At 36.7% G+C, this 15,798-nt stretch overlaps 1 protein-coding gene across 16 annotated transcripts in view; it reads right to left on the bottom strand.

The window, feature by feature from the left end:
• The window catches only part of PWWP3B (PWWP domain containing 3B), a 112,397-nt gene extending 97,077 nt beyond the window's left edge, over window positions 1–15,320 (bottom strand). For 5 of the 16 annotated variants that reach the window (XR_009698895.1, XR_009698894.1, XR_009698896.1 and 2 more), the window contains exons 1-3: window positions 15,193–15,272; window positions 12,398–12,583; window positions 5,751–5,936 (exon numbers count right to left, since the gene is read on the bottom strand). The gene's annotated coding sequence lies outside the window, so the exon portion shown is untranslated. Of the gene's footprint in view, window positions 1–5,750; window positions 5,937–7,336; window positions 7,449–8,163; window positions 8,327–9,194; window positions 9,367–9,607; window positions 9,635–11,440; window positions 11,523–12,397; window positions 12,584–15,192 lie in introns of those variants that run through there. The other 11 variants (XM_061178070.1, XM_061178066.1, XM_061178076.1 and 8 more) reach the window with 11 other exon arrangements.
• Between the last annotated feature and the right edge of the window lie 478 nt (window positions 15,321–15,798).

The raw sequence follows: 15,798 nt of genomic DNA, 5'->3' as shown, positions 1-15,798 counted from the left end.
GATCTATGCAGAAAATCCCAATGAATTTACCAATAGAAAAAAAAGCTACTAGACCTAATACGTAAGTTTATCAGTATAATTGCATATAAGGCTAACATAATTTGTTTCTATACAATAAAATTTGGAAGTTGAAGTTTAGCAAAGTACCATTTATTATATCATCAAAACCCAGGAAATACTGTTAGAATACATCTAACAAATATGTGCATGATTTGCATGCTGAGGACTTCAAAAAAATGGTGAGAGAAATTAAGGAAGAGCTGAATAAATGGAGAAATACATCAAGTTCACTGACTGAGAGGTGAACTATTTTTAGGATGTAACTTCTCCCCAAACATATCTATAGAATCATTGCAATCTCAATCAAAATCCCAGCAGGATTTCTGTAGAAATTGAGAAGGTATCTCTAAAATGTATATGGAAAAGCAAAGGAACTAGTAGAACAGCCAGAACAATTTTGAGAAGGAAATACAAAGTTGGAAGACTCACGCTACCTGATATCAAGACTATAGTAATCAAAACAGTGTATTATTTGGCACAGAATAGACATATAGATAAAGAAAATACAAATAGACCAGCAAATATGGTCTACAGATTTCTGACAATGGTAATTAAATGGAGAAATAATGGTCTTTTCAACAAATAGTGCTGGGAAAATTGGACATTATGGGCAAAAATATTCACTCTGAACTCTTAGATAAGACCATATACAAAAATTGACTCAAAATGAATTACTGACTTAAATATAAAAGCAAAAACTATGAAATTCCTAGAAGAAAACAATGCAGAAAATCTTTGAGAGTTTCATTTAGGCAAAGATTTATTAGAACACAAAAAGCATGGACCATAAAAAAATTTCATAAATTTGACTTGAAAACTTCTGCTCTTCAAAAAATAAAATGAAAATCCGGAGTGGGAGAATATATTTGCAAAACAAGTATCCGATTAAAAAAAATGTATCCAGAATATATAAAGAACTCTTACAATTCAATAATAAGATTAGCAGCCCAATTTAAAAAATAGACAACTAATTTAGATAGATCTGCATCAAAGAAAATATATAAACATCAATTGAACACATTAAATAATGCTCAACACTATTAGTAATTAAAGATATGTGAGTAAAACTACAATGAGACACCACTAACACCTTTATAAAAATGGCTAATATTAAAAAGAGAAAAAATCTGACAATATCAACTGCTTGCAATGATGCAGAGCTACTGGAACTTATACATTATTGGTGGAAATACAAAATATCACAGCTACTTTAGAAAACAGTTTGGCAGTTTCTAATATAGACATACACTTACCAAAAACCCAGAAATCCCATTCCTTGGGTACTTACCCAAGAGAAATGAAACTTATGTACAAAGATCTGTCTGGAACGTTTATAACAACTTTAATCATAATCAGCATAAACTATAAATCTACTGGTGAGTGGATACAGAAATTGTAAAATGACAGAATACCTGTAAGCTATAATAAGGAATAAACTACTAATACATGCACCAACATGGGTAAATATCAGAAACGTTATGCTAAGTAAAAGAAGCCAGGTGCAAAAGGCTAGATATTGTATGATTCCATTTATATGACATTCTGGAAAATGAAAAACTATAGGGACAGGAATCAGACCACTGGTTGCTAGGAATTGGGGTTGAGAGAGAGTACTGACTACAGTCAGGCAAGAAGGAACATTTTGGAGTTATGGAAATATTCTATACCTTGACTGTACTGGTTATTACATGACTGTATATGTTTGTCAAAACTCATCAAATTATATACCTAAAAGAGTGAATTTAACTCTATGTAAATTATACCTTAATAAACCTAAGTCTTAAACAGGCATCCAATCAGAATATGACCTATCTAAGAAGTTGGAATTTTACAGTGAGAGTAATGGGGATACACACAGGAATTTTGTTTCTACTTTTGGCCAGTGATTGCCAAAGGAGGTTGTGAGTTCCACAGGTATGTGTAAAAATATCCTCTGGAGTGTACAAAGAATATATTAGATATTCAATTTGTTTAACTTCTTTATATATTTTTTGTTATGCTTAGCATCTTTATTTTTTTAATTTTTATTTTATATTGGAGTATAGTTGATTTACAATGTTGTATTAGTTTCAGGTGTATAGTAAAGTGATTCAGTTATACATACACATATATCCATTCTATTTCAGATTCTTTCCCCATATAGGTTATTACAGAATATTGAGTAGAGTTCCCTGTGCTATACAGTAGATCCTTGTTGATTATCTATTTTATATATAGTAGTGTGTATATGTTAATCCCAAACTCCTAATTTACCCCTTCTTCCCACCCTTCCCCTTTGGTAACCATAAATTTGTTTTCTGTGTCTGTGAGTCTGTTTCTGTTTTGTAAATAAGTCCATCTGTATCTTTTTTTAGATTCTACATATAAGTGATATCATATGACACTTGTCTTCCTCTGTCTGACTTATTTCACTCAGTATGACCATCTCTAGGTCCATCCATGTTGCTGCAAATAGCATTATTTCCTTCTTTTTTATGGCTGAGTAGTATTCCATTGTATATATGTACCACATCTTCTTTATCCATTCCTCTGGCGATGGACATTTAGGTTGCTTCCATGTTTTAACTAACTTTCATTAACCTCTACTTCTGAGTTTGTTTTAAAAATGTTGCGGGGGGCACCTAAGCACCTGACTTTTGATGCGTGCTATTCAACTTTATGAGTAGAAGGACAGGAAGGAGAAGTCAAAGCGCTATAATCTGGAGACAGAGATCTGGTTAAGAATATGTCCCCAGTAAGAAAGTAGAAGCCAAATAACATAAGAGAGACAGAATGGTTACAGAATAAACAAATGCCAATATTTTTAGTGTGTGAGGTCCATATAAAAGAGTAGAAATGATCCATTTAGAATACTCCCCAAAACCACAAGGGGGCCATAAGCATAGTTAAAGAAAGAAATTTTAGATTCTTAATGGATATTCGAAATATTCAATGACCCCTAAGGCACAGGCACAAACAGTTGAAACTGCCTGTAAACAAAGTTAAGATCTTATTATTAATGTTCACTGGCCGAATGTCAGCCCACCTAAAGCAGAAGAGTATCAGAAGAAAACTTACTAAGGATGAGCATTCCAGGTAAGAAAAAGGCAAGCCAGATAGTGAATCACTGCCAGGGCCAAAGGGACACAATAATCTCTGGTCAAATGTATGTACACATGATTGGGAAAAAAAAAACACCAACCAGTGATCTAGAGGTCACAAGAAGATAAACCTGCCATGTTTGGAGATTTTTGTATTTCCCAAGTAATGCTAAAACCTATACAGTGCCCATGGATGAAGCTGCTAGGAATTCAAGAGTCAGGATGATGGAATGGGAAACATTAAAAGAAATAAAATGAAAGAAAGGTTGATGAGGACCCCACAACGTCATCATCACAGCACACAGCAAATAAACTTTATTACAGGGCTTCCCTGGTGGCACAGTGGTTGAGAATCCGCCTGCCAATGCAGGGGACACGGGTTTGAGCCCTGGTCCGGAAAGATCCCACATGTCACGGAGCAACTAAGCCCGTGTGCCACAACTACTAGGCCTGTACTCTAGAGCCCGCGAGCCACAACTACTGAGCCCGTGTGCCACAACTACTGAGCCCATGCACCTAGAGCCCGTGCTCCGCAACAAGAGAAGCCACCGCAATGAGAAGCCTGCGCACTGCAACCAAGAGTAGCCCCCGCTCGCCGCAACTAGAGAAAGCCCATGCACAGCAACAAAGACCCAACGCAGCCAAAAATAAATAAGTAAAATAAATAAATTTATATAAAAAGAATAAACTTAAAAAAAAATAAAAAAATAAAACTTTATTACACTCTGAGTATTCAAGTAGATAGACTAGGCTGTAGTGTTCTTCAGAGGATTATCAAGCAAAGAGAAAGACCTTCATTGTATCTGCCTTGGGGAATTTAAAGGTAAAGGGAATCCCTTTCTCACTGCACCCTCCACCCCCACCAGCCTCTGAGACACCCATAGGAAAAGAAAGATCCACGCTGGACCAAAATTATTCCTGTCAGCACTCTGAATAAAGGTACTTATCAGTTCTTTAGTGAGGAGATATGAGAGACTGTTAAAGATATACTGTCTAAACTTCAGAATTTCTCAGACAAGCTTTATGCCAAGCTTGTTATGTGTTAGAAGTTCTCAAACAGATATTCAGACATGGGTTTCGGACTGAGTTCTAACTTTAATAGCTCACTAAAGGGACCACTGGAACTACCAGATATCAAAATATATTACAAGGTTAAAATAATTTTTAAAAGTTCAGTAACAGTCTAAGCGTGTAGCAAGGAGTAGATATGAACATAAGAAGGAAGGGGAAAAGAAGAAAAGATTTCAAAATGAGCCATTGAAGATATAAATGTGCATGTGATTGACTGGTACATCTAGATATAGACTGGGAATCAACCAGTGAACTCCAAATCATCTAGAAAAATCCTTAGGTCATTGGTCTGTATATGACTGACTGGTTAACCACAAACACAGTGATTTTACAGGCATCTATTGCCTTAGGGCTACTAAGTAGTTTCCCCCTTCTGTGCTTATACATATCCTCCTGAAAACTTGCAAGGAAGCTTGAATAAACAATTCTGAATGAGCAATACTCAAAGAAACAGGAAAGAAAAAAGAGAATAAGCAAAGGGATCTCTCTGTCAAAGAAGGAAGGTGGAAAATAAAAATGGTGAAGACAGACAAAAAGATGAATAAATACTGGGCACCAAAGAAACATACTGTGGTTGGGTAAATATATTTAAAAATACAAGAAATAGTTCTATAATGTCCCTGTATGTAGGCCTATTATAGCTATTAAATATAAGGAATGAATGAGTGTGTGTATGGTGGGAGCTTCAGAAAGGGGAGTGTTGAGGAATGAAATGCATCAGGGACACCATTGCTGTTATTGGGTGTTTTGGTATTTTGGGGCCTCTTGAGGTTAATTCTAGGGTGATCTTTTAAACTTTTAAAGTTATCAGTGCTGCCCTATCTAGGCAGCAAGACACAGATACTGGGGTTTGTGTCTCTTGGATTCAGACAACAACACAATGACCTCATTAAGAGGATGAGCTTAGGAGTCAGATATTTGGAATGGCTGTCATGGCTACTTATTGGATAGGGTAGTTTTCAAGGATTTATTGAGAGTCAGGCAGTTGGCTGGGACCTGCAAGTCTTCCATAAGTAGACATCATCATACTCATTTGCATAACTTCTTTTTCTTTTTAAAGAAGACTTCTGCTTTATCTTCAAAGCACAGAAATATACTACCTAGTGGCGATCACAGCCAGTGGCTCTCCTTAGATGGCCAGTGCGGGCCTTGGGGCACAGAAGGGCAGTGCAACCTGGACTGGGGCTGCGTCCTGTGTCTTCTGTATTATTTCTTCATAGGCGCTTAACACATTTAATTCTTTCCTGCTTAGAATCCGTGGTTTTCATTTAAAAAGTATGGTCACTGGACCAGAATCGAAACAAATTGCATCTCCCTCCCAAGAGGGAGGAGATATGGGGATATATGTATATGTATAGCTGATTCACTTTGTTATAAAGCAGAAACTAACACACCATTGTAAAGCAATTATACTCCAATAAAGATGTTAAATAAATAAAAAAATAAAAAAAATTCATCTTTTCAGAAAAAAAAAAAAACAAATTGCACTCCATATTCTCAATTTAACCATGTTTTAACATGAGATGGGAAGAGCCTTACCCAATGTCACGTGGATTGTGGAGGGTCTGGCCCTGTGATCCGGTTGTTTTTATTCTCACTCCAACTGCTTGTCCAGCAGAGCCTTCTCCCTGCTCGGCACTTTTGTGGTCGCGCTGACTTTCTGAGGCTCAACTGGCATCACATGCAGATTCCCCAGGTCATGTGCATCTCTGATATTAACCTAAGCTGTCCAAAAGGAGACAGGGAATCAAACCAATTAAATGGAAAAGACATAAAGAAGCTTCCCTACCAAAACTTTAGCAGGCATGTCATTCTGAAACACAGGAATGAGATGAAATCTCATGTGTGATGTAGATGCCTTATTTTCCTTCTTGTTCTTGTTATTTGAAATGTTCTTTGTGACACAGTTATGTTATTAGGTTCATGCTAAAATCATCCCTCTAGTGAAAAGTATGCTTTGGGGACAGGAAAGAAGGGAAATAACAATTGACTTGTTTCTTCTATAGGCCAAATCTGTGTAGCTTTGTTTTCAAAATGTTTCTGTTTGGGTTCCCACATCAGTCCTCGTGTAGGGCTTTTTCTTCTAGGCATGTACAATTTTTTCAATGGAACTACAATCACATTCTACATGTTGTCTGATAGTCTGCTAACATAAAATATATTTCATGGCATTGTTTCCTTACTTCATAAAAATAGTTGCCTAGAGAAAACATGGAAAACCCTACAAGCGCCATCTTGTGACCAGTACCAGAGCTGCATCCTGTTAATACTAGAGCCTTCTTAAGGGAGAAGGGTGGGAACTTACATCCTGGCAAGCCAGCAATTTTCTCAGGCTTCTAGAATATACCATACTCAAATTTAGAGTTTTGTTATGCATCACACAAAAAATGGAATGCTAATGTCTTTAGTTGCAATGGTCTGACAAAAAAATTGCATGCTTACTGAAAATTGAAAAGATAAGATTTTTAAAAAGAAAGTATAATTCTGGAAAAATGATCAATATTATTATTTCCTGAGTATCTTTCAATATTTTTCTTTACATATATACATGAATATATATAATTTCAAACCAGCTTTTTACCGTGCTCAAGCGCACAGTTTGAAAATTTTTCCATATTAATAAGTATTTTCAATGTAACTTTGTTTCAATCACTTCAAATGTAATTTTCCCCCTAATTTGTAACATTTTACCTCAAACTTTTTTTCTGATGTTGTTAAGAAATGACTAAATATGCGTTAAGAATTATTTTAAAATAGAGATAGTAAGGACTGTCCTGTCTCTCACACTATACAAATAATCCCATTTAGTGTAGGTACCCTTCTATTTTTTCTGATGTTGTTACACGTATTGTATTAACACAGTCCTCTATCTTTAAATGACCTAATATGGTGTTTGCCATTCTGCAATTTGCATTTTTCAGCTAGTACTACTTCTCAGACATCTTTTCAAATCGCTACATTTTCATACTTTTGTCAGCTATTTAACGTTCAATTGTAGTTGTATGGATGCACCACATCACATAATACTTTCAAAACTGCTAGTAGAAATAAACCAAATCCTCTCTCTGTCTCACTCTTAAACTTAAAAGATATAGAAAAATGGTTATTGCTGACCATGGCCATACCTGTGGTCTGAAAGAATGAGTTGCAAGGAGGACACAGGCAGGGTGTAGCCAACACAGCAAACAGGCTACGCGCTTGATCAGGTCCAGGAAAATTTCCACTATCGGCAAAAGACTGGCGGGGGTGGGGGGGGGGGGCGTATGTCTGAATGTCTGTGTTTGTCTGTGAATGCTTATGTGTCTAAAACCAAATGGGTACAATTTGTTTCAGCTTCATTTTGCTCTACTAATTATAAAAATTATCATGGAATAAAACAGTTCTAAAAATGCTGAAACTGGTTAAAATATATTTTGAAATCCCCAGAAATCTGAACACTCCAGAGATGCTGACTATTAACATGGGAATCTAGTTCCCTCTGTAAGAAAAATGCACATATTTTTTTACAAATGTTATCACTCAACAGCATATCTGAATCCCTTCCACGTTCGTTGTACATTTATATTTGTGGTTGTATGTGCCAAGCACTTTTTATGGTTACATTTTTCTATCAGTTATTTTTTTGTAGAATAATAAATGTTTAAATATAATAAAAACTGTAACGAAGATAGAAACATGGAATGCCATGTAAAAAATTAACATGAACAGCATGCCTCACTTAAGTCTTAATTTAGATGCTGTAATCTGATCGCCCATTCCCACACTGTGGACTTCAAAAAATATCGGGAGAAACTGAATTTTCCAGGGGACTGATTCTGTCACAGTAACAGGAATTTCCCCCAAACTATATTCTATTCCCACCTCTCCCAGGCAACAGTCTCTATTCTTTTCACCGTAACACTAAAGCCCGAAGAAATTCCCAGAAAAAAACTAGCTTTAAGACAGCCATTACCTTGAAGCTTCTTGTCAGCTGCAGCCTCGTGAAATGTAGCCCCTCCCCCAAGAGTGGCCAGGCACAGCTCACATCCAAGCTTCTCAGAGGATGCTCCGCCCCCCTCCCTGTGATGGGGAAAGCAGGGGGCCTTTCCCTCAATTAGAGGGAGGAGAATCGCCAAGTTAACTGAAATTCACTTAAAGGGGAAAAACGTTCATTTTTAAAGGGCTTGAAAGAGAAATGGCAACATGTGTCTCTTTCATTTCCATTCAAACCACAGGGGTAGGTGATTTCCTGAAGAGAAATAGCAAATCCCTTTATCATATAGTAAAGACCCAGTTGAAAATATCTCTTACATATTTTTCTTGCCTTTTCTGGTAACATTTCTACAAATTATTTTAAGACTCAGCTGGTCAAGGTCCACTAAAAGACCACACAAAAGTCCTTGTTTGTGACTGTAGTGAATTAATACATTATTGTGTGGAGAATTAAATCTCTACAATTTTAATTCTTCTGGCCCTGGGACATGATATGTCTCTTTTTTACTCAGTTTGTCCCCTTCATCCTTCAGAAAGTTTCAGTTTTTTTCAAGTAAAGTCATTTATTAAAACACAAAACATCAACCAAAATCCTTAATGAAGAGAAATATGAGAGATATGTATCTGAATATACTAAAACTGAAAAAAAAACTACTTATGGTAAAAAAACACTATAAAGCAAAGTTGAAAACATAAGAATAAACTTGACAAACTGTTTTCCATTAAAAAAATAGCTCTAAAGTAGCTCTTACAAATTAATAAGGAAAAAAAGTGAGGTAAAAAAATGAGCAAGGGACATAAATAGACAATTCACAATATTCTGAGGGAAAAATTCTTACCCACTCCCAACATTTACTTTCCTGTGAGCAAGCTCATGCAGTGCAACTACATCTCTGCATGGGTATCTCTGTCCTTGTACAGTTGCAAACCTCCAGGCTGTCTGGTAAAATTGTTTAAATTTGTTGTTTTAAAGCCCGCTTGACTCACAATAATCAATGCCCTGCAACTTACCTTCACCTTGTAGTAAAGCTGACGTTTAGGCTTCCATCTGCAACTTCGTTTGTTTTATATCAGTTTGTTCAATTTGTTCAGTGGAGAAAAGGAGGTGCTATTCAGTGGGGCTCCTCAAAACCCAAACATCCAAAATAAAAATTAAAACTAAACAATCCATAAAGATACTCACCTCCCCTAATAAAGAGATGTAAACATAGACAGCAATGAGATTTCACCTTTCTACCTAATTTGACTTATAATAAGGCCAAAAAATGATACAATGGAGAGTTGACAAGAGAGTGAGGAAATGGGCACTCTTGCTCACGTATGTGCAAGGTCACAAAGCTGGGAAGAGGGCAAAACAAAATCAAAGCCAAAGTCTTATCAGAATCCCAAACAGAAAGATGTGTTCTCTCTCCACCAGTACTCACTGCCTCCTGGGCTTGGAATCCTGTCTCTTGAGTAGAACCAAGGATGATGTCATTCACCTTCAGATTGTAGGGGAATTAGTCAATGTAACCTCCAGTGAGTGTCAACATATGTCCCTCCTGGTGAACACACTGGTGAACCACAACAATTTTCAATAATTACCGTACTTATCTATAACTCTCCACCTCTCACACAAATTAAAAAATATATTTCTGGGCTTTCCTGGTGGCGCAGTGGTTGAGAATCTGCCTGCCAATGCAGGCGACACGGGTTCGAGCCCTGGTCTGGGAAGATCCCACATGCCGCGGAGCAACTAGGCCCGTGAGCCACAACTACTGAGCCTGCGCGTCTGGAGCCTGCGCTCCGCAACGAGAGAGGCCGCGATAATGAGAGGCCCGCGCACCACGATGAAGAGTGGCCCCCACTTGTCGCAACTAGAGAAAGCCCTCGCACAGAAACGAAGACCCAACACAGCCATAAATAAATAAATAAATAAATAAATAAATAAATAAATAACTAAAACCCAAAAAGTTTAAAATATATATATATTTCTGCACTATGCTCTTGCACTGACCATATCTGCATTATAGTTTCACTTAGCCATGGAGTAGTTACGATCTGTCTCTTTTGTGTTGCAGGGTCCTGGCAGTACAACGACTGAAAATCATTTGTTATGCAGGGAAATGCCCATTTCATCTTATCCTCATTTACAATTGGCAACTTCTTGTTCTTGTACTTTTGTTGTTTGCAATTTCTAATTCAATATCCTCTTTTATTGAGCTTTTTTGTTCACAAAATATTCAAGAAATTAAGAGTTAAATTTAGATTTTTATTGCCTTTAACCTAGGGGTGTTGTTTCCCAGGAAGTGCCAAAACCTACATACTGCCAGTGGATCATTCTGAGGGTTAGTTCTCTTAAGATAATGTTATGCTAATTCAAACACAAAAAATTATAAAGTGTAGGTAAAGTTGGTGAGGCCCTCACAACCCCATCCATCATCACAGTGAACAAGTAAACACAACTCCTGTCTCTTGCCACCTCTGACTAATTCAGGTTAGAGAAACAGAGCTGCAGTATGACACAGCTCTTCCTGTGATTAACAAACAGAGAGAAAGAAAACTGTCTGCATCAGGGGCTCTAAAGAAAGAAGCCATCATTCTTCCAGACACATATAACAGAAAGGTCAGGCTGGATCAAAATTATTCCGTTAACCAATCTGAGTAAAGGACACCAAAGTTTCTTTGGTGAGGCGATATGGATTTCTGTCTGTAGAACCCAATGTCTAGCCTTGGGTTTTGTCACAGAGGCATTATGACAGAGTTACGTTTTTGACGTGTTCAAACAGGCAGGCAGGCAGGCAGACAGCTGTGGGTTTGAGACTTTTACTAGCTCAGTGGAGAGAAAATTTTCAAATCCTTGATAACTATGCTAACTTGTCATGTCCCCATACTAGATAGCACAGTTAAGAAACATGCATGACTCACAAGCATCTCTGACATTAACCTAGGGTGTCTAAATATTAAACCACATTTAATGGTACAATGATTAAAAAAAAAAGAGTTTAGTAGCTGTCTAAGTGTGTAGTGAGAGACCGATGAGACAAGAAGGAGGGAAAAGGGGGAAAAGAAGTCCTAATTTAACCACAGAGAAACTGAATTTGCACATGTTCAGTTAGTGCACTGGGATATAGACAAGAACTCAATCAACAGACACACACTGTGCTGGAACATTCCTCAGGACCCTGGTCTGGTTCTAGCTGCCTGGTTTTCTAGAAAATCAGTGTTTTTGAAGAGCCCTTAACTTTATTGCATTAGGGTTAGTAAACGGCTCTCACCTGCTGTAGCCTCTTCTTAACCTCTGAAACTTCACAAAGTAGCTTGACTAAAGTGTTTTCAATGGGCGATAACTGGATTAGACTGAAATACGGCAAAAAAGAAAAGGGATCAGATAAGAAGTTTACCCTCTTAAGCAGAAAGAACGTGGACAATGAGGATGGAGGCAAGACACGAATCAGAAAAATAAGTAGTGCATATCAGACAGAGGAGGTTGGAGACATGGACATCTTTTGGGGGAGGGGAAGGAAAACAGAGAAGAATTATGATAACACAAACCCAATATCACATCTTTATTATTTCTGTTGTACTGTAAGAACGGAATGCATGTGGGAGGGGCTTTGGAAGTGGCAGGAAAATTATTTGTGTTCCTGGATAATTTGGGCCTTTTAAATCCCACTGGGTTATCACGAGGGAACGCTGGGCTTTAATGTTTCCAAAGCTGCTAGTGCTGCCCTGTCTGTCCAAAGCAACCAAAGATCTCATGGACACAGATAGTGAGGTTCAGCATCAACAACCTTATTCAAGAGAGTATGCAGAAGTCTATTCAAGGAAGGCTGTGAGACCTTAAGCAGGTCTTAAGAAATACTTGTAACTATGCTATCTAGCACGTGGTGATGACAACCTAGCAAAGGTGTCAAGGATTGTAGAGTCAGGTCATTGGCTGGAACCTCTGGTAGACACCTGAGTAGCCTCTTGCACTATTTCTTCATAATGGTTTTAATACATGAGATATTTACCCCAAAACTAGAAGCTATGACTTTTAATTACAAAACATTACGGCTGCAAAACCAGGAGCAAAATGAATTGTAGCTCAAATTCTCAACCTAACATGATTGTACTATGAAATGTGACTTTTAAAATGCTATGGCTGCAAAGCAGGAAGCCAAATAAATTATACCCCAAGTTCTCAACATGTCTTTAATGTGAAATATTTCATGAGATGGGAAGAGCCTTACCCAATGTCACATGGATCGTGCAGGGTCTGGCCCTGTGATCCGGTTGTTTTTATTCTCACTCCAACTGCTTGTCCAGCAGAGCCTTCTCCCTGCTCGGCACTTTTGTGGTCGCGCTGACTTTCTGAGGCTCAACTGGCATCACATGCAGATTCTCCAGGTCATGTGCATCTCTGATATTAACCTAAGCTGTCCAAGGGAATCAAACCAATTAAATGGAAAAGGCGTAAAGAAGCTTCCCTACCAAAACTTCAGCAGGCATGTCATTCTGAAACACAGGAGTGAGATGAAATCTCATGTGTGATGTAGATGCCTTGTTTATTTTTCTTCTTGTTCTTGTTATTTGAAATGTTCTTTGTGACACAGTTATGTTATTAGGTTCATGCTAAAATCATCCCTCTAGGGAAAAGTATGCTTTGGGGACAGGAAAGAAGGGAAATAACAATTGCCTTGTGCCTTTCTACAGGCCAAATCTGTGTAGCTACTTTGTTTAATGTTTTCTGTTTGAACTCTCACATCAGTCTTTGTGTGTTTTTTAATTTTATACATGTGCAATTTTTCAGCGAACCTCAGTCACACTCTACATACTGTCTCATAATCTGTCTCATAATAGAAAATACGTTTCATTGCTTTGTCCACTTCATGAAAATGGTTGCCTGAATTTAGGACACCTGGCAAGCGCCATCTTGTGACTAGAACCAGAACTGCAGACACTCAGGTCCTTGGTCAGGAAGGGTGGGAACTAGAGCCATCCAGACAGTAGCCTTCTCAGGCTTCTAGACTTTTTCATTAACTTAAGAGTTGTCTGCGTGTTATAGAAAAATGGGATCATATTTCCTCATTTTAACGTTTGTTATTATAATATCTTTCATGCATACTGTATATCTTTCTTCATCTTTCACTTTTTCAAGAAAAAAAGCAAATCCCCACAATAATGTTCAAAATATAATGGTTTGCTCTATATATTAACAGATTTTTCTTATACATATTAATAAATATGCATATTTTTTGAAATCAGACCTTTATCCCTCCTAAGAATATATTTTAACAACTTTCCACATCAATAAATATTTTCTACATCATCTTTTTGTGAATAACTTTTCAAGATTATTCTACATTTCTAAAATTTTTTCTCATTTTCTCACAATGAAAATTACTCAAGCTTACTATTTTAAAAATAAGATTTAAAAATGGAGAAATGTAATATATAAAAGGTTGAAATGTTCTGTTTCCAACTACACTTATATATCCCCAATTAATAAAGTAGCATGTATATCTCCAAAATTTTCTTACATATAATGTACTAATATTATTACAGGCCATTCTGCAATATGCTTATTTTTAGAGTATACCTTCTACATCTTTTCTTATTTTTGCATTTAGCTCATTGCATTAGCTTATTCTTTTTACAGCTGCACAGTATTCAAAATTATGGATGTACTATCCTACATGACTATTCCATAATATGCTTTAAACATTTTTTGAATTATTTCTCAAAAGTACATAAAAATATAAATAAATATCTTCTGCTTGAACCAAAGTCTGTACAATAGTCTAAATATTTGAACTGCAAGAAACGCACAAGCAACCAGATAACCAGCCTTCTCAGATCCACAGAAAAACCCACCTTCAGCTAAAGACAATGGAGTGTGTGCGGGTATCTATTTAAATGTCTGTAACAAAATGGATTTTTCCCTTTCAGCTCCATTATGTGTTTCCAAAAAAAATCTAAAGGTACATAAAATCTAAAGAAGAAAATACTCACCATTCTTTCTCCAACCCCTGAGTTGTTTACTGCTTACATTTGAGTCTAATCCCCTTGACTTTTCCCTCATCATATATATATGTGTGTGTGTATATATGTAATTTCAAATAATGTATTCATATATATGTACATATTAGAATACACTATTTTAAATTACATTTATTCACCAACATATTTGAACACGTTTCCATGTTTCTATATGTTTACACATTTTTTTTTGGCAGGTAGTTTTTTTCCCCCATGTTTTTAAATTCTCATCTCAGTTTTTTTTATGCTGACATAGCTACTCATGCTAAGTGAAATGTGGGAAAAGAAGTGGAAAATCTCCTCTCTTTTTTCCTTAGACATTTATTACTAGATATATTGCTGTGTTTTATTACATCAATATGTCTATTATTTTTCAGTTTATGATCTTACAAATATTTTTCATATTACAGTACAAATAGGACTATATCATTCTTTTGATAGCTAGGTAGAGATGTAGACAGTGATCGTCCTTTGCACATCCATAAAAAAGCGATCCTCTTAAGACGTTGAGTATTCCCTGACAATAAACTAAACTTCTTATTGCCAGAAGTACTTAAATTTGCAGTTATACATTACTTCAGATTATTACTACACAAACTCCACCAAAACAGTAAGATTTGTTGGAAACACAATCAACAACCAAAGTAATATAAAAAGCCAACACTCCAAACTAATAACTTCATTTTTCATTTGGCATTATCACAATCTTTTTTTTGTCAAAGTAAGGAAGATTAATTTTCAAGTTTTGTTTCATCATTTATCTCTGTTACCATTGCTTTTTGACTGAAAGATAAAATGCCCTATTCGAAAGTCAGCTTTTGCAACCTCATGAAGTATTTTTTCCACAGGTGTAATCTGATCACCTCCCCCACTTTTAAAGTGTGTACTTTTAAAATATCTGGAAGGAATACAAAATCCAGATATAATTCCCTCACAGAAACAACGACTCTCACAAAACGACACTCCTTTCCCACGACTCCAAAGCAGCAGTCCCTTCTTTTCTCACCTTAACTGCCAAGTCCCCAGAAATCTCCGAAAATAACTAGCTTTTTACGACAGCCATTACCTCCAAGCTTCTTCTCTTCTCTCTTCGGCGGAGGCTTCCGAAGTCTGTATGTAATGCGGCTCCTCCCCCAAGACTGGCCAGAGCCGGCTCACTTCCAAGCTTCTAGAGGATGCTCCGCCCCCTCCCTGTGATGGGCAAAGCAGGAGGTCCTTCCCTCGTTTAGAAGGAGGAGAACCTCCAAGTTGAACCGAAATACAGTTAAAGGAAAGAAATGTTCATTTTAAAGAACTTTAACGTGTAATGGAAACATATGTCCGTTCAATTTTCTTTTAAACCCCTAGGGTCTGTGATTTCCTGAAAAAAGAAAAGGAGGTAGCAAATCTCTTTTTCATATTATAAAGATGCAGGTAAAATAATCCTTACATATTTTTTTCAGGCTATCTCTCATACTTTATCTCTGGTAAATTTAAGACCTGTTAGTCAAGCTTCACTAAAAAGTATGCTAAGTGTCTTGATTGCGATTGTAGTGGATTAATAACTTTATTTTAGGGAGAATTAATTCTTTACAGTTTTGAATCTGAACCTGGAACACAATACAGTATGTCT

This window comes from Eubalaena glacialis, chromosome X (genome assembly GCF_028564815.1).
Source record: "Eubalaena glacialis isolate mEubGla1 chromosome X, mEubGla1.1.hap2.+ XY, whole genome shotgun sequence".
Lineage (NCBI taxonomy): Eukaryota > Metazoa > Chordata > Mammalia > Artiodactyla > Balaenidae > Eubalaena > Eubalaena glacialis.
This window is presented reverse-complemented; position numbering and strand designations above follow the sequence as displayed.